This window comes from Haemaphysalis longicornis, unplaced genomic scaffold, assembly GCF_048455015.1.
Source record: "Haemaphysalis longicornis isolate Haplotype H1 unplaced genomic scaffold, Haemaphysalis longicornis Haplotype H1 scaffold_4, whole genome shotgun sequence".
Taxonomy (NCBI): Eukaryota; Metazoa; Arthropoda; class Arachnida; order Ixodida; family Ixodidae; genus Haemaphysalis; species Haemaphysalis longicornis.
Genome location: NW_027526361.1, coordinates 92,853,794 through 92,877,448, shown reverse-complemented (window position 1 = coordinate 92,877,448; position 23,655 = coordinate 92,853,794). Strand labels below are relative to the sequence as shown.

General features: G+C 48.1%; 1 non-coding gene across 1 annotated transcript; it reads left to right on the top strand.

Annotated features, from left to right (window-relative positions):
- The first annotated feature begins 20,585 nt into the window (after positions 1–20,585).
- On the top strand, positions 20,586–20,750 carry LOC144180761 (U1 spliceosomal RNA). The gene has a single exon (XR_013324545.1). It is a non-coding gene; the product is annotated as a U1 spliceosomal RNA (small nuclear RNA).
- The last annotated feature ends 2,905 nt before the right edge of the window (positions 20,751–23,655 follow it).

Genomic DNA, 23,655 nt, shown 5'->3' with positions numbered 1-23,655 from the left:
CTTAAACCGTCAAGAAACACGCAGTCGCACAGCTAAAGTGATGTTTATCTGGTGTGCAAACTTGGCGCAATTTTTGCTGGTCTCCAGCGAACTGTGAGTTCGGAAAGTCGCGGGAGTATTGCGCCTACGGTAAGTTGCCAATATGAAAGTAGGTCAAGTAGAAAGCGAGAGTTGCGAAGAATAATCGCTATAATTGACGGCGATACGTGGATTCTACCGGGAACATGATTAAAAACAAAACGTAGCTCGGGGTACGTGAGTTTCTCGGTCAGTAGTGCTAAATTCAGGGACATGTAAAAATGCGTTAATACTGAAACCGTAGTTGCTGTGCAATGTAAAAACACGAATTTCCATTAGATTATTTTCGTTCTAATGCGTTCGTCACAGCTCTTTCTGGATGCTTGGATGAAAAAAAAAAAAAAAACCCGCGTTAGCAAAAGACATACTTTACATTAAAAAATACAGCTGTGAAGGTGCCTTACGCACTTCATATTCGATCTACAATGCATCGACAAGAAAGGTACGGTTAGTGTAATCGAACGTACGCTTAGTGGAGGCTAGGAATAGCTGGTTATTAAAAGAACAGTATAGACAATGTGCAAAGGTTGCTTTGAATAAACCAGGGAGCGTATACGCAGTGCTTCTCACGGGATAACGCGTTTATCGCACTACTTTAAATGTGTCACCGATGCTTTCGGAGTTCAACATCAGGATGCGGACATGCACACTTGAACACAGCGACGCGAAGGTGACAAACAACCTGCTTTCCGCGAATAAGAGCAAAATATTGCTTTCTTATCTCGACAGGAGCCCCCAAAACGGGCAAGAAAGACGCCTGTGGTGTCGCATCGATGTACGGGACGCGCACACACACAGCGTCGACCCTGAGCGCGGCGTGCCGTGCTCGGTGTAGGGGTAATAACGGGACACATCACCCTTTCCCGCCGCGTCCTCATTTTTCGGCGAACGCGCCCGGGCCGAATTCGTGTCCCCGACCCGACACCGCCGGCCTTGACGTCAGCGATGACGCTCGTGGCGGGAGCCCCAAGACGCAAAAAATCGAAACCGTCGGGCCCATCAGTGACGTCGTTAAAAGGGCCGCGAAGAAGCGACGGGAGGGCTCGCTCAGACGACCCCGCTGGGGGAAAAAAGAACAAGGCGGTGGAGAGGGTGCGACCAAAAGGGACGCCGGGGAACTGGGAGCAGAAAGGAAATATAGCCCGCCGGTCATGTGAACGTATGCGCTGTTTACCGCAATTGTCGCTGATGCGCAAAAGATTTAAATTACCAAACAGCAGCAGCAGCTAGAGAAAGCGTGCTTCGAAAACAAGAACTTTTGATAGCTTCAAAACAAGGCAGGTCAAGGTGTAACAAAGGGTGCAATCCACCTACGACAGCTCACAACGTATCAATGTATCAACGCTATTAAGAGAGACTAGAACGCATGCCAGTGTGCTTTCAGTGCGGCCATCAGGCTATTAACCATGAAGCATTGACACAGGTCACCGTAGTGCACATTGTGCACACGTTGCTGTTGAACCGCAGCATGCGAGGTCATAGGCTCGAATTTCTGTGAAAGAAATTTTATATAGTATCAGGGAAAAATACAAGTGGGCGTGCATGTGGACATCTTTGGGTACGGTGTTTCTTGCGCGTTTAAAGGAGCCACGAAGGCAATATGCAAGCAGGTTTAAGTTGAAAGAATTCGCCTTTGGGTATTTAATCAACTCTGTTCCAGACCCAGAGTACGTGTTTTCTCTTATAAAGATTAGCAAAAATGCGAAAACTTCGAAATTTCGCGTTCCACAACTTCATCAGTGATGTAATGGGGGAAATACCAAAAACAGAGTTACCAGTGTGGTAAATGCACGTTATAAATCAAGTGGTACAACCGAACGGAAACTACAGACTCCACTACAGTGGCACAGTCATGTTTTTTAGAGGTGCGTTTGGTCGCCGGTCGCCAATTACACAAACAAGTCCTTGTGACGACATATGGGTCCGAAGAGAAAGTGGATGGCGAGCGGCCACTACTTCATCTATTTTCATTAACCGCCTCAATTATTGTTCGATTTCTGCGTTAAGATGGGTCTCATTGTAATCGAGACAAAGCACTCTTATTAATCAAACAGACTTGTCTTTGTTTTCATGGTTCCTTTAAATACCCGGAGGGGCTCTAAATTAATTAGATCTCGTAGAATGGCAACCCCTCTCCTCGGTGTAACTTCAGCGCAGTGAGCCGAAATTCCAATCTAGCGGTTTGTGGAGTCCCGATGGGCGACAAAACAACATCAAGTTAAAGTTCAATTTGTTTATTCTTTACCTAAAAACAGTACACGATGTAAAAAAGATGGTGTTGGAAAAAAAGCTTTATTAATGCAGCTCGACCTTGCTCCGGCCCCCGTCAGCTAGCAGCAAGCAGGTGCAAACACTGCATCACAAAAAGAGGTGGTGGTGCACACTAAAATCCTCACGCTGCGAGAAGAAACGCCAAGTATCTGGAAAAGCGGGTCGCAAAAACAGTGCAGCTAAGACGTCCCGCTAAAAGGAAAATACGAACAGTAATTGTTTAATTTTAGAAATACATAAATGAAGGCATGCGACATAAAACCCGATAAAAGTAGCGTGATTGTTCAGCAATGTACTATTTCAATGCGAACCAATAAAGACTGTGCACACCGAAATTTACGCTATGTTTTTTTTTCTTTTACCTTACACAGAACAGGCCACTCGTTATCGACACGATGATAGGGGCTTTTCGCAAAGGTTATGGCAATGCTCTCTACACGGCCTCCGTCTCCCTTTTCCAGCTCCCCTGTACTACACAGCCAATTTCGGGAAGAGAGTGTGAAGGACGTGGCGAGGGAGGAGGGAACGAATCGTTAGATGACGTCTGCAGCCTCCCTTCCCTCTGCCATCTACCCTCCCCGCACACTCTTGCTTAATCCTTCTGGCGGGCGTGTTGAAGGCTGGGGACCAGACCGCGCTAGTTAAGAGGGAGAGGAGGCAACCTTTGGCCCTCCTTGCGTCTTGTTGATCGCCCGCTTTCCGGGACGGCCACTCGATGGGAGTTCTCCTCTTCCCCAAACCACCAGAACTGCTTCCCACACCTCTCAACAAGGGGAGCTTAGGTAGAGCGAGCAAATGCGACGCTCTTTCTTTTCATCCCAGTGCTCATAGGAAGAGGAAAAAAATGGACGGGAGCTTAGCGGAAAAACACCCGTCTCGCTCGATGTAGACGTCATTTCGCCGATTGGGTTAATTAAATGCACCCCTCTGACGTAAACGGCTGCGCGGTCGAGGCCTGGCACGCCAAGTGGCGCGACACGGGCCACATAGGCCTGAAACGACCTTGCCAACCCTGTGGTGTGCAGCGTCAACATGCTACGGCGTCGGGCCTGCTTCCGCATACATAGCGGTGGGGGGGGGGGGGGTCGTGTTTAATCAAACCGATTGGGTGTAAGCCTCAACCAGCGGCGTGGTTTGTTAATGTCTCACGCAGACCTAGCGCACTACCACACACGCGCATAACCTGTAAAGCCAGCTTTTTAGCTTAGCGTTTCCTTCGTCAAGGTGGCACGCGGATTGGTCCTGCGACGAAGCGCGTATGCACAGCACTTGACAACACAGCTATATACGGTCTTTAGTGTGCCGTACAATCTATTCATAACGATGTTTATATATATATATATATATATATATATATATATATATATATATATATATACATGTATATGTACCCGACGTAGGATATTATTTCCGTAAACAGAGTTTTCTTTGGTTATGTTTCACTGGAACAAGTCGTGCATTGCAAGAATAAAAACAACGCACACTATACAATTAAAGGGCTATGGAAACCCGCCACAACACAATAAATCCCAGCTAACGCTTTTGACAGAAATACCAGAGCTACCACGCAAAATTCTGCGGTATACTCAGATTGCCTTTATAGGGTGCTCCACAACAAACGTGGTCGTACTGCGGTGAAAGCAGAACTACGGAGATGACTTGAGAAAAGTTGGGCAGTGCTCGTAGCGGAAAATGGAAGAAACCTACACCTACGTTTCGAAACACATGTCACTAAATATCTCTACAATTTGTCCGTACAAAAACTACGTTTTTGTTCTTCTTGTGCGCGTATCGGATTCACTGGCGTGGGTGGGCGTAGAATTGCCGCCTGCTACGCGAGTGCTTTGGCGACAGTTTGACAGCGCTCGCCGTCACTTCTCCGTGAAAGTTGGCAAAAACTGTAACAATACTTTAATTTACACAGTTTAAATTGTTATAACGGGCACTGCATCGTATAAACAGTACAAGCAAAGAAAAATGCTTTAAAAACAGACAAATTTGCGCGCCCATGCACTCAAAGAGGAAATAAGAAGAAATTAGAAGACATCCAATCTTCTGCCTTATTTTAACCTCACTGAAATAAAAAAGTACGAGACAAGCAAGGATCTCATTCCTCGCCCTCCAAAATTGTAATCGACGAAGTAAGCGGAAACGCTAAATATGGCTGTCAAGCCTAACATTAGAGTAAACAGGAAGTGGCTCCCGCACCCATGCGTAACCGAACAGAAAGTTGAGTTCAAATTAAATTTATGGAAAGACGTCTCGGAGCGCTCCGAACTTAAACCGGGAAACGTGTTTAAAGGTCAAACACGAATTCGTGCTTTTTACGACGTCTCGTTTTATGTTTCGACGCATCGCTATATGCAGTATGAAACAAGCAGAGATTGGAAAGGCGCTGCAGGGGCTTAAATATCCCTCAGTTAGCAGCTTTTAAAACGACACACCGCGTTTTCATTTTCTCTTTTTTCTCATTTTCTTTTTTTCTTCCTTTTTTCCTAATTTCTCTTTCTTTTCTTTTTTTCTTAATATACTCTAAATAAGCACTTGCGCGTCGATACCATTCCTGTGGCGGCGTACTACCAATAAAAAATATCCTTGGGTTAGCAGCGTTGGAAACGACACAACGCGTTTTTTTTCTTTTTCTTGTTTTCTTTATTTATTAATTCTTTTCCCGTTTCTCCTTCTTTTCCTTTTTCCTCAAGATACGTCTATAAATAAGTACTAACCGCGTCGATACAATGGAAGGATCAAAAAGGCTGAACCATTCATGTGGTGGCGAATCACCAAGCAAAGCTGTTTCTGTTACAATAACTAGCTTGCACTCATTCTCGAAACAACACAATCGACCGGGCGCAGCCCGAACGAGCGCGCGAAACTGGTGCGGTTAGCTTAAAGCAAATTATTAACTTTCCTTTAAAGGTGACGCCTTGCGCGATTCATTTTATTTTACATCAATACTGCAGTGTAATTATCTTCCACGTATGATTGAATTAACTGTTTATATTGACGATTTTCAGCGCGCTTTGTAGAATTATTTTGTTATTTTGTCTCATATTTAATGCTTAGTGTTATGTATCTCCCTTCTGTAATGCACGCAAAGGCAAGCAAGCAACAAATAAATAAAGAAAGAAAGAAATAAATAAATAAAACAATGATTAAATAAATGAATAAAAATAAATAAATAATAAATAAATAAATAAACTTCCAGAGGCGCAAGTTTGCCTCCGACGGGTTGAGAACCCTACGCATTCAACCTTGACAAATAAAATATCTATTGCCCTATTCGTTGCAGTATGCAAGGTTTCCTGTATGTATGCTACCATTGCTATGTTATTGGTTTGAAACAAATTATGTAACTCTAATTTTACGCCTTTCCTTGCGTGAAACACAGAGGGATACAACTGCAGCCACCTGAAGCAGGGCGTCATTCGCAACGCGTCTACAATTTTTTGAACGTAGTATGACATTAGCAGAAAATTAAGTTCTTTTGAACTATTAAGTGGTGTGGACGTATACTCATGAAAACAACATTAAAATAGATTGAAAATGAAAGTACCTGTTCGCTCCTTCTTAGGATCAGCCCTGCGCAAGATCATCAGAAAAGTTGATCGAGTAGAAAATGTCTTTGCGAGAAAAATGGGCAAAAACTGGACATACTTTTTTGTGAAGGAGTTATATTAAATGCTCCTGAATGTTTTGTTGAGAACCAAAACGCTTCGTAAAGGCATTCACGCCGGTTTTATATACATCAAAATTGGTCAAGCAACTGTTATAAAAACAGTTTATGTAGTCATAGCATGAAAGTGTTCCGGAATATTGCCCTAAAAGAAATTGGCTAAAAGCGGCGCAATTTATCTGTCTGAAATTCAACCCACTAGAGTATGCGCCCTCCGCCGCCTCCCCCCCCCCCCCTCCCCTTTCCCCGTTTTTACAGGTAAGCCACCCCACAGAGGATGTCAGGACCTGGAGAATACATCTATTCAAGCTCTACAAAGAACTGAATATTTTCTGTGTTCGGCAGTAAAAGAGGCACAGCAATTAAAGGAACGAAATTTCTGAGCACTATTTAATAAATTAATTTTGCTGTCAACTGAGGCTGGTAATTAAGCAAGGCTGCGCTGAAAGCTTGACGGCTGGTGGTTGTGCGCGAGCTCACTTTGATGTGGCTGCATTGGACCCAAAATGCTGGGTTTGTGCTGCTTCTGCACTGCGCGAATGAGTCATCTGCTTGCGCGACATGCAGTGACCGGCCTCAGTACAGTTAACGTACTGTGGCTGAACTCCAATGCCCGTAGCACGGCCGTATTTCCGGTAGCTTTAGTCCGGCTGGAGTCCGACGACCGCATCTCGGCTGTCCTCCGGTGACCGTACTTCGGCCGTACACGGGTTGCTTTGGAATGGCCGGAGCCCTACGGCTGGAATCTGGCCGTATGACCGTAAGCTGGTCGACTGGCCGACGGACACTGGCCGTTGGACAGCCATGGGAGTACGGCCGTATACGGCCAAAAGGTCCACATTTGGACATGGGCCGAACATGGCTGCCGGAAAACGGCCGGACAGAAAATCACCGGCCAAAGTACACCGGCCTGTTTTAGGCCGAACAGTCCTGTGCTGCCTGGGCCCCCCCCCCTTCCCCCCCTTCACCTCCTTCCCCCCCCCCCCCCTTCCCCCCAAGAGGCTGCGGTTTCGCAAGCAATGAACCCGGGCGGGCGACTTGCGCTCGAGCTCTCCCAGCGCCACGGAGAGCGGCGACGGGGGCCTCGGCAGACCGGCGGACGGGGAGTCTGGCGACGAACGACAGCGGGCCGGCGCGGTGCCCACACTGGCCGAGATCGAGGGCTTCCCAGAGGACACCGAGGTGAGCCCGAGCCCCCCAACTGACCCGGTCATCACCGAGTTCTCCTTGGGGGACATTGCCAACTCCCCGAACCCCCCAAGGGCCGTGGAGTGCGCGGCGGGGGACGCCGAGCGGCAGCACGCCAACGCCGCAGTGAGGGCGACGCTGGAGGTGCTTCGCCAGCAGCTCGAGCACCTGCGGAATCTGGACGGGCGTCAGACGGCGCAGTGCGAGCGCGGCCAGCTGGCCATCGCGCTGGCCGCATTCGTCATTGACGAACTGGACGCCGTCTACATCGAGCAGAAGCGAAGCAGTCAGCGAGACGGCGAGACACCCAGCGTCGCCATGTTGGACGGACCGGGGGAGCAGTCCGCTGTAATGGCGGCCATTCGGTCCCAGGACATTCCAGGTCTGCGGGCTGTACATCCCAGGTCTGCGCAGCAAGCGGCGGACGCCCCACTGCAGAGAACTGCAGCTGGCACGGGGCGTCGTCTGGGGCGACCTACAGAGCTACGCCCTTGTTTACACGCCAACAGCAAAATCATACATACATACATACATACATACATACATACATACATACATACATACATACATACATACATACATATATACATACATATATACATACATACATGCGTGCATACATACATACATACATACATACATACATACATACATACATACATACATACATACATACATACATACATACATACATACATACATACATACATACATACATACATAGCGGTTAGCGGAGGCTCACGCTACGGCGGCGGGTCACCGGGACCCGACTAGCACACGCGCGCGGGGAGGGCGAGAAGGTCGCCCCTCAGCGGAACGAATATGCAGGCATGGCGAGGGCCGGCCCGCGAATCTAATCCGCCCTGCCATAACGAATCCGCAAGCGCCCAGTCGAGTCCCGATACCCGCCGCCGAAGCGTTAGCGGACGCTACCCGCTTTGCTAAAACTCTCTATTATAGCACCGAACCCCCACGTGGTACAGTCAGCGGCAAGCCAGTATTCAGTGCTGACCATTGATTTTGCTGTTGGCAGGCTCCCCAGGCGGCGGACGTGCGTCAACGTTGTCAAGTTTGGCTGCATCCACGCAGCCATATCGGCCCTTCTTTGAAGCGCACAGTTTTCCGCACATGCGGGCACTCCATCGACTAACCATCCAGTCAGAGACTGTCTGGAACCGGTTAGTCATCACCTGACGCCCGTTGTGCCTGGAACCTTCAACCACGTCTCCTGGCGGTCGGCCTCGCCTACTTATACGGAGAAGCCACCATGCACCCCTGCAGTCAGCGGCAAGCCAGTATTCAGTGCTGACCATTGATTTTGCTGTTGGCAGGTGAGATAGTTACGCCACCAGTTTGCTTTCATTGCTTGTACGTTCGCCGCTGACTGCACTGCCATGTCGTCGTGTGCAATATGTTCTGAGTTGGAACCCGCTCACGTGAAATGTTTGACATGTTGTAAATGTGGCGAAAGTTTTCACCTTGGAAAGGCGTGCTCATCTGTTTCCGAGTCGTCGTTCTCGAAAATGAGCACCGTTAAACGGGAAACGTGGTGCTGCCAGCCATGTAGATCGGATTCGGGGGCTATAGTGCGGACACAGACCCCATTTCCGGTGACAACTCTTTTGCAAAGCAGTTCTCGGCTGTGAATGAGAGGCTTGATAGCCTCGTGTCCACTGTAGAGCGGCTGGCAACAAAACTGGAGGACTTGTTGTCGCTCTAGACTACAGTTGTAGAAATACAGGAATTGATCGACCATCTGTCCGCGAAGTATGACACAGCAGTTGCTACGATGAAGGCAGACATCGCCGTACTCAATGCACAGGCACAGTCAGTAGCTACTGCAGTGGACGACCACGCAGAATCTTTGGATCGGTTGACCACCGAACTTAATCAGTTAGAACAGTACACCCGTCGATGCAACTTTGAAATTCATGTTCTCGCTTTCCAGCCAAAAGAAAACTTGTCTTCTATTGTGTGCGAGCTAGCTCTGAAACTTGAGCTGACTAACTTCAGTGCAACTGATATCACAGCTGTGCACCATCTGCCTAGTGGTCCTAATAAAATACCGCCCGTTCTTGTGCAAGTGCACAAAGTTAGCACAAAAGAACAGTGGATCGGCGCGCGCACGAAGGTTCCTGAGCTGGCGGAAGAGGATACGTTCCCTCGCCATTACATCAACGAGAACCTGACTCGCGCTAATAAAGAGCTCTTCCGCTTGGCTAGGCCTAAATGTAAAGAAAAAGGTTTCAAGTTTGTGTGGACTAGGAACGGCAGGGTGCTCGCTAGGAAAAAGGAAGGTCACCCCATCGTTCATATCGATTCAAAAGCGGACCTTGACTTCATCGTATAAAAATGGATAAAGACCACTTCCTAGTTTCTAAACCTTTTTCTGCAGTCAAAAAGTTTTTTAGGTGTGATAGTAGTTCAGTTCAACTTTGCCACGTCAATATTTGAAGCATTAGAAAATACTGGGACCAGTTATTGGCTTTAACTTCTCATCGTATAGGACTTCCTATGATGTTTTTGTGTTAACCAAGATAAATGTTCCTTCAGACACCCTTTGCAACTACACACTTCCTGGTTATCAAGTTTATTCTTACTTACGCCCCATTGGAAAAGGGGGAGGCATAGCTGTATTTATCAAAAACTCGTGGCTGGTTTCAGAAATAACCTTTTCTTTCACTCAAGCTGAAGTGGTCGTTTTGCGGTTATGTTCCCCATTACTATCGCTTGTGTTGATAGCGGTGTACCGCCCGCCTTGCTGTAATGGGCGCATATTTCTGCAAGAACTAAATGTGGCCATTTCTTCCCTGTTGTCTGGTGACAACATATGTATGACAGGTGATATAAACATTGACACATTACGCCCCAACTTGCCACTAACTGGGGACTATTTAGATGTATTGTCCAAATGGGGTCTAGACTGTGCAATTTCCAAAGCTACCCGCGAAGAATTTTTGTCCAGTAAGCTCGTGACTTATTGCTTAGACCACATCAACGTACGCATTCACGATTTTCAAACCCTCTCTGCTGTAATTGAAACTAAACTTGCGGACCATTATTTTGTTGCATGCTCTTTCTCACTGAAGTCTTCACATGTGCGCAGAGTCGCGAGCAAGACAACTATTTCAGCCATTGATCCGAGGCCACTTCATAGGGAAATCGCGCAGTACGACTGGCACAACTTTATATGTATTACATCTCTCAGTAACATGTAGGAAAAGTTCGTAACCTTGCTCGATGAATTCAAGAAAACTGCGACACGAATAGTTAAGGTAAGGCAAACAAACTATAATGAAAAATGGATGACAAAAGAAATCCTTGTCGCCATTAAAGAAAAAGATATGCTTTGGGCTCGAGCAAAACGTGCCCCACAAAATGCAACAAAGTCGAAATAAGGTAAATGCGATGAGAGAGAGAGAAACTTTATTGCGTGTCCGGCAGAGTGAATTAGGTCGTGGGGGTCAGCCCCGATCCCGGGCGGGTCGAGCCCGTAATGGCTTGCGCCCCCGCAGGTCCTTCCCGCTGTCGGGTCAGGGCTTCCTCCACCTGCCGGATGGCCTGGAGTTGTGTGTTGTAGTCTGAGGAGGTGATGGCTTCTCACACTTTTGGTGGCAATTCTTGTGCTTCAGAGTGTGTTTGTAGGTTAGTGCAATCGTTGAGGATGTGCGCTGTCGTAGCAGGGGCAGTCTTGCAGATGATGCAACGGTCGGTGTTGTATAGCGTTTGGCAGATGTATCTGGCGAGCACGGGTGTCAGGATTGAGTCCGTCTATAGCTGGCGGTATAGCACGCCTTCGCGGCGCGTTAGTTGCGGGTGTGGGGCAGGGAGTCGCTGCCTGTTGTGGCGGTACCATCTCAGGATGTCTCCGTACGTCTCCAGTGGTGCTGGTTCGCTCTCTTCGGCTCGCAGTTGGCTGTTCCGATTGCGGTCCGAGTGTTGGCTGGTGTGCGTCGCGCGGTAAGTAAGTCCTCGCGCTGCGCGGTCAGCCTCCTCGTTCCGGTTACGATACGGCTAAAACGCAACCACATGCGGAATAAGTTTGAGGATGCGCGCTTCGATTCTAGGAAAACTTGGTCCTTAATTAACGGTATGAGAGGTTCTAATGTACAATCTAGCAAGAACGAATACTTTTTTTCCCATTTTTCTGGTGACGGACTGAATATTGCCAATGGTTTCAACCACTTGTTTTCGCGGGTCACAGGTGTTGCCCGAGCAACACCTGGCATTTGTACGTTGCAGAATAGCGTTGCTGATTCGGCTTATCTGCCTCACTCAGTGAAGGTGACCTCAAGTCAATTTTATTTGCGCTGAAAGCCAACAAGTCACCTGGACATGATGGTATTTCGATAAGTGTGCTGCGCAGAAATTTTGACCACATTAAAGCTGTTCTTCTTTACATTTTAAACCATTTCATTTGGAGTGGCATCATTCCCATACAGTTGAAGAAGGCAATAGTTTTCCTTTGTTTAAGTCAGGTTCTCGAAATAAAATTGAAAACTATAGACCTATCTCTGTTTTCTCTTATATAGTTCAGATATTGAAGAAACACATTTTAAATGTTATGACCAGTTTTTTATCGACTCATGATGTTTGGTCCCCATCTCAGTATGGGTTTATTGGAGGCCGAGGTACTCAAACTTTGCTCGAGGATTTTTCTGATTTATTACACTATACTTTTGATCGTAACCAGATTGCATGTGGGTTATTTCTTGATTTCATTAAAGCTTTCGATAGCGTGTGTCATACGCTCCTGCTCACCAAACTACAAAGGCTAGGTTTTCGGGGCAACTTTCTACCTTTACTTGAAAACTTCTTACTTGACAGAACTCAGGTTGTTCTCATTGGTAAATTTTCAAGTAATTTTTTCTTTTATTAAGTCAGGTGTACCACAAGGGTCTATACTGAGTCCTCTGCTGTCTAACTTGTATGTTAACGACCTCGCCTCTGCTGTATCGTCTTCAATATTTCAATACGCTGATGACACGGTTCTTGTTTCTTATGCTTCTCATCATTCTGACGCCATAAACTCGCTTCACGTTTCTGCAATGGAAACTATGAATTGGTTTACGGCCAATTCTATTGATGTTAATAACAAAAAATCACAGTTGATTTGCTTTCACAATCCGGTGAAAAAAGTTGACTTAACGCAATATTTATTTCTACACACAGCGGCCTGCTATTCTTGTTGTTGTATTCCTGTAAATTATGTGTCCACTGAGAAGTATTTAGGTCTGTATTTCGATAGCGACCTTTCTTGGAATTCCCACTTAGCTTATGCGTGTAAAAAAATTCGTGCTGTATCATCTTTTGTTGTACAAATTAAGAACATTTATTCCATTTTCGCTGCGAAAAGTTATTGTACACTCCCTTTGATATAGTGCGCTTATTTGTATTTGTTATAGTAGATGGTAACTGTGCTTTACGTTGGATAGAGCGAGTCAATTCCATTTTGCGTTTTTTGCTGCGTACTATTGCATATGACTTGTGTATTGAGAAAGATGACAATGTATTCAAAACCTTGATGTTTCCCGATTTTACCTCGCTCCTAAACGAAACTGTTATTTTAAAACATTTTTGGACTAACACATTCAAAACTTGTTACACTCCTGCTCGGTCCCTGAGACCGAAGCAACGTTAACGCAATTCCTCGTTGTTCCACAAGGTACGGGAAGAGAACACGTCGTTATTATGTGCCAGCTATATTTAACACTTTGCCATCTGACTTTTTTGCGCATGCTTCGAAATATAAACTGAAAAAGGCTTTACGGCGCATGCGTTAGAGCTTTCTAGAGATTTTGTGAATACCGCATGGTTATCTGTTCTTGGTTGGTACTCTGTGCTGTTATATATATACTTTTTTTTAACGCTTGTCGTCTGCCAGGCTCTGCCAGACAAGCCCGTTGCGGCTTAGGTAGGCCTGATTATTATATTATTATTATTATTATATGACATGCGGTAAAGCGGAGCAGTTTTATCTTATATGCCGAGCATATCTTGACGAATCCGACCTTTTTTTAGGGGGGAGGGGGGGGGGGGGCTTTGATTTTTTTAATCCGTTCTTTAACGCAGATTTTAGCCTCGTGGACTATACCCGCTGCAAAAAAAAAATGATTGCATAACGAATCCACGAACACGAACTATATAGGCGCAATCAGCGTATTCAACAACATACTAGCATCGCTGAAAAAGTTTTTGTGTAAACGTTAGCGCAAAAGAAACACTTGGCGCACTTGAGGAAAAACGTAAGCGCAGAAATGTGCGCTTGCGTTTTTCAGAGCATATGTGTTTTTTTTTTTTCAAGAAAAAATGTACAGTATGGGCTTTTGCAAAAAATTTGACTGACGATTGCCCTACTGCGAAATTTGTGGGCAGGGCGAACTGCAGTCTTCTGTGTGGCGGCGCATACCTGCGGCGTCTCACCAAGTGATCGCCGTATCAGAGAACGCACGAAAGCGCGCGATATACGCTGGCGTTGTCTTGTAGCGCGTCGCCACGGGGGACCATGTTTCGCGCCTTTAGCCACACTTTCACCAGGCCTCCGCTTTCGTGCTCGCTCTACCTCAATGTAGCGCTCACGAAAGCATACCTGTTTCGACACGGTGCAACCTCGAATCCGTACTGTGATAACTTCGGATCGCCGGAAGCCGTGGAACACCTACTGTTAGAGTGCCCCGCTTACATATTGTCACGTGGCCAAAGACGACGCAGTTGTCTTCAAGGAAAACAAGTTTATTGGAGCGAACTTGTGCTCCCCTAACAACTCAAAAGAACACAGAGGCGGCGAAGCAGCGGTCAACAAATTGACTTGCGCGGACGAGTGTCGTCGAAAGGAATGCCGCGGCGTCTGCTCTGCAGGCTTTTATCTTTCGGCGCGAGTGTTTCTGGAACCGTCGATTCACATCCAGAACATTGTAGATCACAAAAGATTATTCTGGGCTAGCCACGTTACGGCGAAACAGTCTGCTTATCTGAATGAGATAGCCCGTGCGGCATAAAAATAAAGAATGGAACACGCGCTTCGCATGGGACACAGATAACAAAGCCGGGCGCGGCCGGGCATTAAAAACAAACAATAAACAAACCCGTACATGGTTCGCGGCAATATAGTCGCAAGGTGCCGTTTGGAGCAGAAGATCGAGCACCTACGCCCAGGACCAATCAGCTTTAAAGTACTCTTTGGTCCATGGCCTTGGTCCTTGGTCCTCCCCTTCAGCTCAACGCAAAACACTAGTGGCGTTATTGGAATACCTGGACGAGATCGGTGTCACTGAACTAATTTGACATACTACGGAGATCGTGATGTTCATCGAACTGTTCCCACAAACTCCACGATGTGTGTTCTTTTTTTCTTACTTGTGTTCTCCTCGCTCTTCCTCCCTGTTATCTATACGGCCTTTTCTACCCTCCCCTACCCATTCCCCCGCCGAGTAGCACGTCAGTGTAGAGATTCTGACAAACCTCTCGGCTTTCTTCTTTAATAAAGATCTCTCTCTCTCTCTCTCTCTCTCTCTCTCTCTCTCTCTCTCTCTCTCTCTCTCTCTCTTCGGTGGACTCTTCGTGCTCTCAGAATTATCTCGTACGTTGCACATTGTCGCCGGAGAGAATGTCCCGCGCCGCCTCGGCATACCACCCTCCCCCTCAAACTTTCACTGTACTTTCTTCCTCCGCTTTGCTGCTCCTGCTATCTCGTCTATCTCTCTCGTCCGCTCGGTTAAAACAAAGGACGACGGCGCTGTGAAACCACAAGAGGGGGCGCTTAAGTGGTGCGCACTAAAACAAATTATAACCGAAGCAACTAGGCTACAAAAGCACTGGAACGCGATTTCCGAAGGCCCGAGTTCTGCCTGCTGCCGAGTTTCCAGCTTCTTGGGCTATGGCTGTAGTGGTAGTGGAGCATCCGATGCACCTCGAGCGAAACCGGCGCAATCGCGCGCAGCACGCCCAGCATATTCAATGCGCCGTATTGGGGCCGATTACACAGGTGAAGTACGGATTGTGGTATCATCCACGTGCAGCGCCATCCGAAATCTGATTCCCGGCTAGCCTTGCAACTACTAAATAAGCCGCCTGATTGTCGCAATCAACTTGTCTGCGATATGAATGAAATATTTTCAAGTTTGGTGCGCGAAGAACAATAAATTTTCCTTCAGTGGATACCAGGTCATTCTGGTATAACGGGCAACAAGAACTCCGATGCGGTCGCCAGAGAAGCCCACGACCTCAACTTCACCGTTGGAATCCCGTTTTCCAGCGAGGACAGCAAAGCAGCGGCAATCGACCTAGGATGGCAACTCCAGCTGCCGGCTCGGCAGGATCCTCTGAGAAGTTATGCGCCTCTTAATGCTATAGACCCTCAGTGCGATTTTCGGCATCCACGGGGTCTGCCAAAGCGCACTGAAGGCGTGCTACACCGGCTGCTACTTAACGTTGCATACACCCGAAGCTTCTTGTTTAAGCTGGGCTGGGTGGAGTCACTATTGTGCACAGTGTGCTCTACTACCGACAACATCAAACACATTTTAAGCCACTGCCCACGATGAGCCAGTCAGCGGGCAACAGCATCGAAGACACTTGTGCGACCACGACACGGAGGTCCTCTAGAACTCTCACACTTCCTTGGACCCTGGCGAAATCGTGATGAGGCAGTGCTGGGTACAAAAACTCTGCTTACTTTTCTTGCCGAAACAGGGCTTGAAGATGTTCTGTGAACCCCCTGAGCATATACATTTTATATATCCTGGACCAGGACGAATTTTTCTTCAACTGCGAAGTTTCCGAGAAAGCTGTATAGCTTTCCTTTGTAGCCGTATGGCTGCATTTAGGTGGATGCCAAACTTTCCTTTACAGAAACTTACTCCACCTTGGGGATTTCCCCTAAATCTGGTCGATTAACATTTTATATATGTGTGCATTTTCCCTCCTCCTCCCCTTTCTTTCTTTCCTTTTCTTTTTCTCTATTTTTCGTTGTCACCTCACTGTATTCACCCCATCTGGAGTAGCAAGCCCTACCGCTAGTGGGGCTGACCTCTTCAGCTTTCATTAAAGGCGTTCTCTCTCTCTCTCTCTCTCTCTCTCTCTCTCTCTCTCTCTCTCTCTCTCTCTCTCACTTTGAAATCCCCAGGCTGTTTTTTGGCCATGCCCGGCACTGGGTGGTCCGTTTTCCTCGGTGTTCTTTTCTTCCACTGAATTATGTTTGCTTCGTCGCTCGAGGGTAGGCCCAGTGCAGCTCTGCGCAAGCACAAACCAAGTAAGCAAAGGGGTTCACTGTAACGAACGAAACGTGCCCTGCTCCCGACCATCAAATATGGCTGTCTTTACAGCGTGGTTGAGTGTGCACGGCGGGTGCTTATCAGAAATCGCCCCAATTCTGCGTGTGAAGAGCGTGTTAGAGCATTGGCGAGTGCGTTTTAGACGTTGGAGTTGTGTCATTCGTCATCGACTGTGTTTTCACGGTGTATGAAGAAGGCTCCCGCGGGAAAATCGTGTCGTCTTGGCCGCTCCTAACGACTCGGACAAAAGTGAACTCCAGTTCGGACCGAACATACCCGTGACTGTGGCATCATTGGCTTACGTGAGGTGGCCTGGGGACTTCAGTTTTGTTTGGTGCTAAGTTCTTGTCGCTGCTAGCGGGCATCAAATGACGATTTCGGGGCTATAACGCCATGCCATCGACAAAGTCGACGCCATGGCTCGGTGTGGCATCGGTGGCTATCCCGCGCCTACGAATGGGATGGGTGTGTTTGATTAACATTAGAACTCAAATAAAACGTGGGAATGGTTTTGCACGGCCGACTTGAACTCGTGACGCTCGTGGCGGCCGCTGCGTCGGCGTGGTTTAGTGTTCATGGTCACCGTAGCAGACATATTTCTACCCCGACAGGTCTTTTAAACGGAGGGGGAATTTTAGCTTGTTTTTATCTCTACAAGAGTACTGTGCATTGTTTGTGCATCCCTTTGGCGACCCACCCCCGCTTGCGACGACTTTGAGGCGGCTTTCGCTCGATGACCGTCGAGGAGCGAGTGTTGTGCACGCTGTGGTTTTACGCGACGGGCAGCTTCCACGGAAGCATTTCTAGCGACCGCCCCATCGACTGCCACCAGTTGACAGTCAGCCGGTGTGTGCGCAATATGATCACCGAATACGTGTTTCCCTGATCTCGCCTTTCTTTTAGGTGGTTCGGCAGACATGGCTTCCGCCGGATCTACCGTGCGTCGATCCGTCTGCAGCAGGAGCGCACCCTTCAGTTACCGCCTGCTCGCAAGACAATTTCGAACGACGTGCATGCAGTCCGTGCGTTTCGTTTATTGTCAGCGCAGCAGAGGCGCTGCGTGTGGCACATATTTTGTTAAAAGTTAACTGGGAGGATAGCGCTTATACGTATATACATATACGATCGACGGCGCCTATCTATTATCAGAGGTGATCTCTACGCATTTCAACGGGTTTTGTTCAGCGTCACCGTCGTGTGGCAGGAACCGCGTGACGCCAGAGGACGGGTAAGCGGGAGTAGAAAGACGCGAAAGAAGAGAGGGAAGTGAGGGGATAGGGCTCAATGGAAAAGAAAAAAAAAAATTCACTGTAGAGAGCTTCGTCGACCAAGAGCGGTGAAGAGCAAAAGGAAATAAAGCAAGCAAATCTGAAAAGCGGTCGTTGTCGCTATTCCTTCCTCCGTAGCACATGCCCATTTGGGGGATTGGCCCGCATTTGTAAGCTTTAAGGAGCTAACGTCCCCGGTTCGCAAAATTCATCACACTGTGAATTTGGAAAAGTAAAAGTTGCAGAATAGTGTGTGCCGGGTTACACCTGAACGTGATGATACGGGAGTAGGACTTAGTGCCCACCAGCCTCGCAGTACCCCGGTTCTAGGGAGGCTGTGGCGTGTGCCGGTCTGCTTGCTGACGTTGTGCATTAAGAAACGAAAGAGAAGAAACTGACGCAAATACGGTATAGCAGAAAAGAAGCCTCTCAAAGTAATTCGTGCCAAAATACAAAGAAAGGAAAGCGAGGAAAAATACGCAAAGAAAGGAAAGCGAGGAAAAATACGCAAGTACAATGTATCAGTAAAAGCGTGTAAATAAGTATGGCCAAGCTTTCGCCTTTAAAGCACGTTAGCAGACTTAAGTGTCCCAAGGAAAGTGTGCATTGAAAAGCAGACAAATGGTTCAGATAACGCAACACCGAGCAGCAATTATTTTGAACGTGGCACGTTTCCATCTCTCGCTTTCTTCTTTTGCCAGTCGGCCTTTGTCATGTGATTGCATTGTCTGCCACCAACGGCAGTAATGGGCAGAACCTGTGTCTTAGGACGAAAAATTTCAAAACAAAAAGCTCATATGAACGCCTTAAATAAAAACATTAATGAACTCTGCAGTGAAAAACATATTAATAAAATAAAAGCGCGATAAAGTAAAGTAGTTGGATTTGCTTGCCCCCAGTAGCCCCCAGTGCAACAATGGAGCGAGAGAACGCACTGAATAATGCGCCATGCCCTATAGTCACGTTTCCTTGAAGCACGCTGCCCTGGACAGGTTACGTCACCACAATAATCAAAAAATAGCATGAATCGGATTTTTAAGGCACTTGAACTCCGCCTCGACATATTATCATCATGTTACGTGGGCGTCGCTAGAGCTCGTGTCTCCCGAGTTCCGCTCAATCTCGGTTCTTCTGGAATAACACCCCTGGTAACAAAGCGAGGCAACTGCACAAACAAATAATTGCAAATGTAGAAAAAAAAAAACTGACTGAATCTTCTGCGCACCGCTGGTAAGAGCAGCGCCTGGGTATTTTGGGTCACCTAGATCCGGTTTAGGTCCCCCGGTTGACGTTCCATTGTAAAAAAAAAAAAAAAAAAAAAAAACTCCCAGGGCACCTAAGCACTCCTGGTTAATTGTAAACACGAAAGAATTAATGTCCAATTAAACGCCGTGGGAAGCTCAGTGCCGCGCAGAGCACCTTCGGTCACTTGTGAGTGCTGCGCTGCTGGGCGAGTTAGGCAGTAGCGGCCAGAGTGCAAAGCTCGGCCAAACAGCGGCCGTTGGTGGAACGACCCTCTTCCCTTTTTCCACGTGGCTCTGCGCTTGCCCAGGCTTTGCCTCAACGAAGGCGCGCTTCTTTTTTTGTGTGTTTTATACCTCCGGTTCACGATATGGAGCCGCATGACGCGTCCGCCAGTGGGAATTTAAAGAGACACTGAAGCCGAAATATAAGTTGCACTAGATCGATACTCTCACCGAAAACATGAATATGCCCCTCTTACGAGTAGCCTTCTTTAAAATTAGGTAGCAAATACTGCAAACGTGAAGACCAGTGCTGCCACCATTGGCTATACCGCGCAACTTGCACCGGAAGAGGTTAAGACAGCTGGCGTGCGAAATGTGTTTCCTGGCTGCCGCTGGATGGCGCTAGTCTTCCATATTTGGGGCGGCGATACCGCTTTTCGAGGAAGTATGCGAGCTACGCACGAGCGGTTGGTTCGACGCCGACATTAGCAGGGCCTCAAAACGACAATATGTTTTGCTTCAACAAAGCGTCAATACTAGTAACGGGTCCAATGAAAGAACATTTTGCTTACGTCGAATTCCAATGGGCGATACGGAGCGTTTTCGAAGCAACTTTTCTGCTCCGTCTGGAGCAGACAAGTTCCAATGGCAGATCGGGAGCAACCAAATTCTGTTCCATTGGCAGATCGAGAGCGCCGTCACAGCCGAGATCGCTCCGTGGAGAAGAAAAGTTGCTCCCCCAAAATCGGCGGAGTCGGCTGGAACTCGCGGGGGGCCTTGTCTTCTCTCGTGGCGTCGTCGCCGTCTGCTTTAGCTCTGCTGCCTTTTTCGAATAGCCATGACGCCCGCTCCGGCAAATACGCGCAGCGGCTACAGTCACAACGGGAAAATAGGCGCTGCACTCCGTGTGGCGTTCGTGCTTGCTAGTTAACGAAATCAAGAGCGCCAGCTGGAACGGGGAATCAAGTGGCGAGGAGCCCGCTCGAACGCGCCTTCAGCGTTTCTTTTTTTCGCCGGCCTGCGAAGAGGCCAACGAAACTTTCGTCACGGGCGCCGCTGCACGCCGTCGAGGCTACTAAAGTGCCTTCATCGGCAAAAAAAAAAAAAAAGCGATGAAGGGACTGAAGTTGAGACCCGACGAGAAAAAAACGCGTGCAGGGAAGCAGGCCCGACGTAAAGGCTGCCAGGAAATTCGTGTTCCCGTCATGCTTCAGAATTTGCTCCGGTTGGAGCGCTTGCATTCGAAAGGCAGTTTCGGAGCACCTGCTCCTCGAGGGAGCCGCGTGCTCTGCGGAGGAGGTCGGCGACCCACTCTCTACGTGTCATTGGAGTTCAACATCTGAGTTCGGTCGAGGCAAGAAAAGGCATACTTACCTGGTGCCGGAGCCTCGTTGATCACCGACGACTAGCCCCCAGGGCGAAGCGCCGGTATTGCACGACGCTCGCGTTGACCCCTGCCACTACCCCAAACTGGGGAAGATGGGGCATGCAAATTGCTTAAATCCGGTTCAACGCAAGAGAGGGAGCCAGCGCCTCAGGAAGCGCGCGATTGCTCCGCCCACAGGCGCTTCTCCGGCGCTCAATCAGCGAGCGCCGCGTGGAAAGAGAGAGACTTACAATCATTGAATAAACTTATACACTGCATGCTTCACCCCCCAGGTTTCAAGTTAGTGGACCTGGCCCGCTTTTTCAGCATCAGTACGACCGACTTGAACACTATTATTAATATTTACCTTTAACACGGGTAACCCCTCAGAGTGCAGTTCTTGAAGCATCCTTCGCACCACATCTACCGAATCACCGAACAAGACGATGTCACCTGCAAACCTCAAGTGGCCCAAAGTATTTTTATGTACTCCTATCGCTGACTTCTCACAGTCAAGTTTCCTAAATACCCCGTGTAGACATGTGTTAAAGGAAACACGGCGTATTATTGTCCGACTCCCTTCTTTATAGTGAACTTACAGCTCTTTTGGGACGCTTATGGTGCTTGCATATTCCTATCTATGCCCTCCAGTATCCCAGCTGGGCATCTGCCCATCTCCCTGTTCTCTCACGTCTTCCATTACTGCAGTGGTTCCCTTTAAATCAAACACTTTCTTGCAATATAAGTGCCCCCGTGTAAAGAGTTTTTCGTACCATGAGAAATTTTCCACCACTAGGGTGATGGCATGAATGTGAGTTATTGTTGAGCAGCCTTTCGTATACCGCTTCCGGATTCTCAACCCGATCCAGTTCAATTAGTCGGTATAGGTTGGTGTGTACGAAGGGAAAAAATCCGTGCAGTGGAGGAGAAAGCTCAGCAGCAGCGTCTAATGACGCCGAGGAAGCGCGCGTGCAGCAGCAATTAGCGCGATTTGAGAGCCCTGTTGAGCCGACTTTTGTAAGCGCGGTTTTCGCCGCGCTCGTCCGACGGGTGGTATGCCTTAGCCGCGCTGTCCCAATAACCAGCGCTCTTATTTTCCTCCAACCGCCCGGTCTAGTCGAGCGCCTGTCCCGGTGACGTTTATATAAACCAGGGAGCAGCATCACGCCTGATTACGCAAGCGAGCCGCCACAAGAGCGCACCGCTGTTCATTTCCAGCTCGCAGCAACAAAGGACTTCCGAAAAAAATAAGACCAGGCGTCTGACGAGAGCTTCCCGGTGTTGTTTATTTAGAGAGAAAGAAACGCAGGAGAAGAAGGGTATGTTGAGGGAACGGGAAAAAAGCTATAGGAAGATCGGGCTTGAACAGAGGCTGTCAGAGCACGCGGCGTAGCGGACGCGAGATTTTATACTGCATCAACTAAACCGTCAGTAAAAGAAAGCCACGGACTTCCCCGAACGTCTGACCAACATTTAGGAACGCCATGCATGTGTAACACTAACAGAGGGAGGGAAGAATGAGAGGATTTTCCAGATGTGTATTGATCCCGATACGCAGATGGAGCGTCTCCTCGTGGCGTGTTTTTGTTCCTTGCTGTTAGCTCTTACTGTGATTCGCGCTCATCTGAATGGCGTCTGGTTCCGGCATACAGGCCGCGTGGCCTTTGCGACCAACGTTGCCGCCGGCACCGACAAGGGCACCCGCACTGCTGAAGCCACGACCCTCGCAACCTCGCGGTCGGACGAGGGAACGGGTGAAACGTAACGCTTGCAGCTAATGACCCGGGCGACGAACGACCATTCGCGAGGGCTTCTCCGATCTTCGGGGGCTCTGGGAACCTTCGGAAGCGCCTTAAAGGAAGAGTTCCGCTTCGTTTACCCCCAAGGGAACGCCGAGGCCTTGTGGCTGACGCAACGCAAATTGGTATAACGACTAGGAAACGAGTTACTGAGAAGTACCGAGGGCGTTCGTCAGCCCTGAGATGTACGTTTAAGTACCTGTGAACCATGTCGCGGGGCAAAGACGTCATAGGTTGCGCTGCACATTCGTTATTGTTCCGCCCCTAATTTTCAGTTCCCCCCCCCCCCCCCCCAAAAAAATGCCTTTGCGATCTTTAAATGATTAAGAAAAGTAGAAAAGATTGCTTGCGAATGCTGGGGATCATATCGGACAATTTGCATACGACTGTGGTAGTTGTGGGCGATCTCGACAAATGAGGATTGGATTTCGCACGCGTAACACTTCAGAAAGTAGTGGAAGAAGCTTTCCAGATATAGCGAAATGCGGGCGACAGTTTTGACAGCAAAGCTGCTAAGCTTGAGCTTGGTCCAGTGGCGTTAGCATGAAAGAATACAAAAAACTGTGGTTGGCTCCCCTGTCATAGGAATCGGTAAAACACGAATGTGACATGTGCAGCGAAATCTGCAGCTAAGCATGGTTTGCGGTTCGGCGGCTGTCTAGGAGGTGTGCTTGGCGAGCGACGTCCTGCTGGCGGGTAGCTTCGGCAAAGGTGTACTGGCGTCATTGCCGTGATGGATATGACGTCAGTAAAGTCTTGGTATATCCCAGCATTAAACACATTCGTCATAAAATATAAAACCCAAAAACGAAGAACCCGAAGTATAACGTAGTCTTTAGTGCTAAAGTTTGCTTCCCCACAAGAAGACCCTGTGTGCAGGGGTGCACCCTTTACAGGCCGCTTGCTTCGTTGTACTGGCGTCACTTCGGTGACGGATATGACGTAAGTGATACCTTCGTGAATGGCGGAATAAAACACTGTCGTGTTAAAAAACTGCGCCGCTTGTAAAGGGTGCACCACCACAGATATAGTATTATAACAGTAAAGCCGTCTTTCGCGCCAGCTCGAGGGGGAGCACAAGGGGCATATGCGCATGCGCACCCCTTACTATACCGTGCGTTTTAATGGTGATAGTCTTTTTGGGCTACCAAAACGCAAAACATTGGCACAGCTCACACTATAGTGGTGCAAGCTGTGCCAATTGTTTTGTTCGTTTCACATTTCTTTGTAAATTAGCATGTAGACGTCATACATTCATTAAGTTAATACTG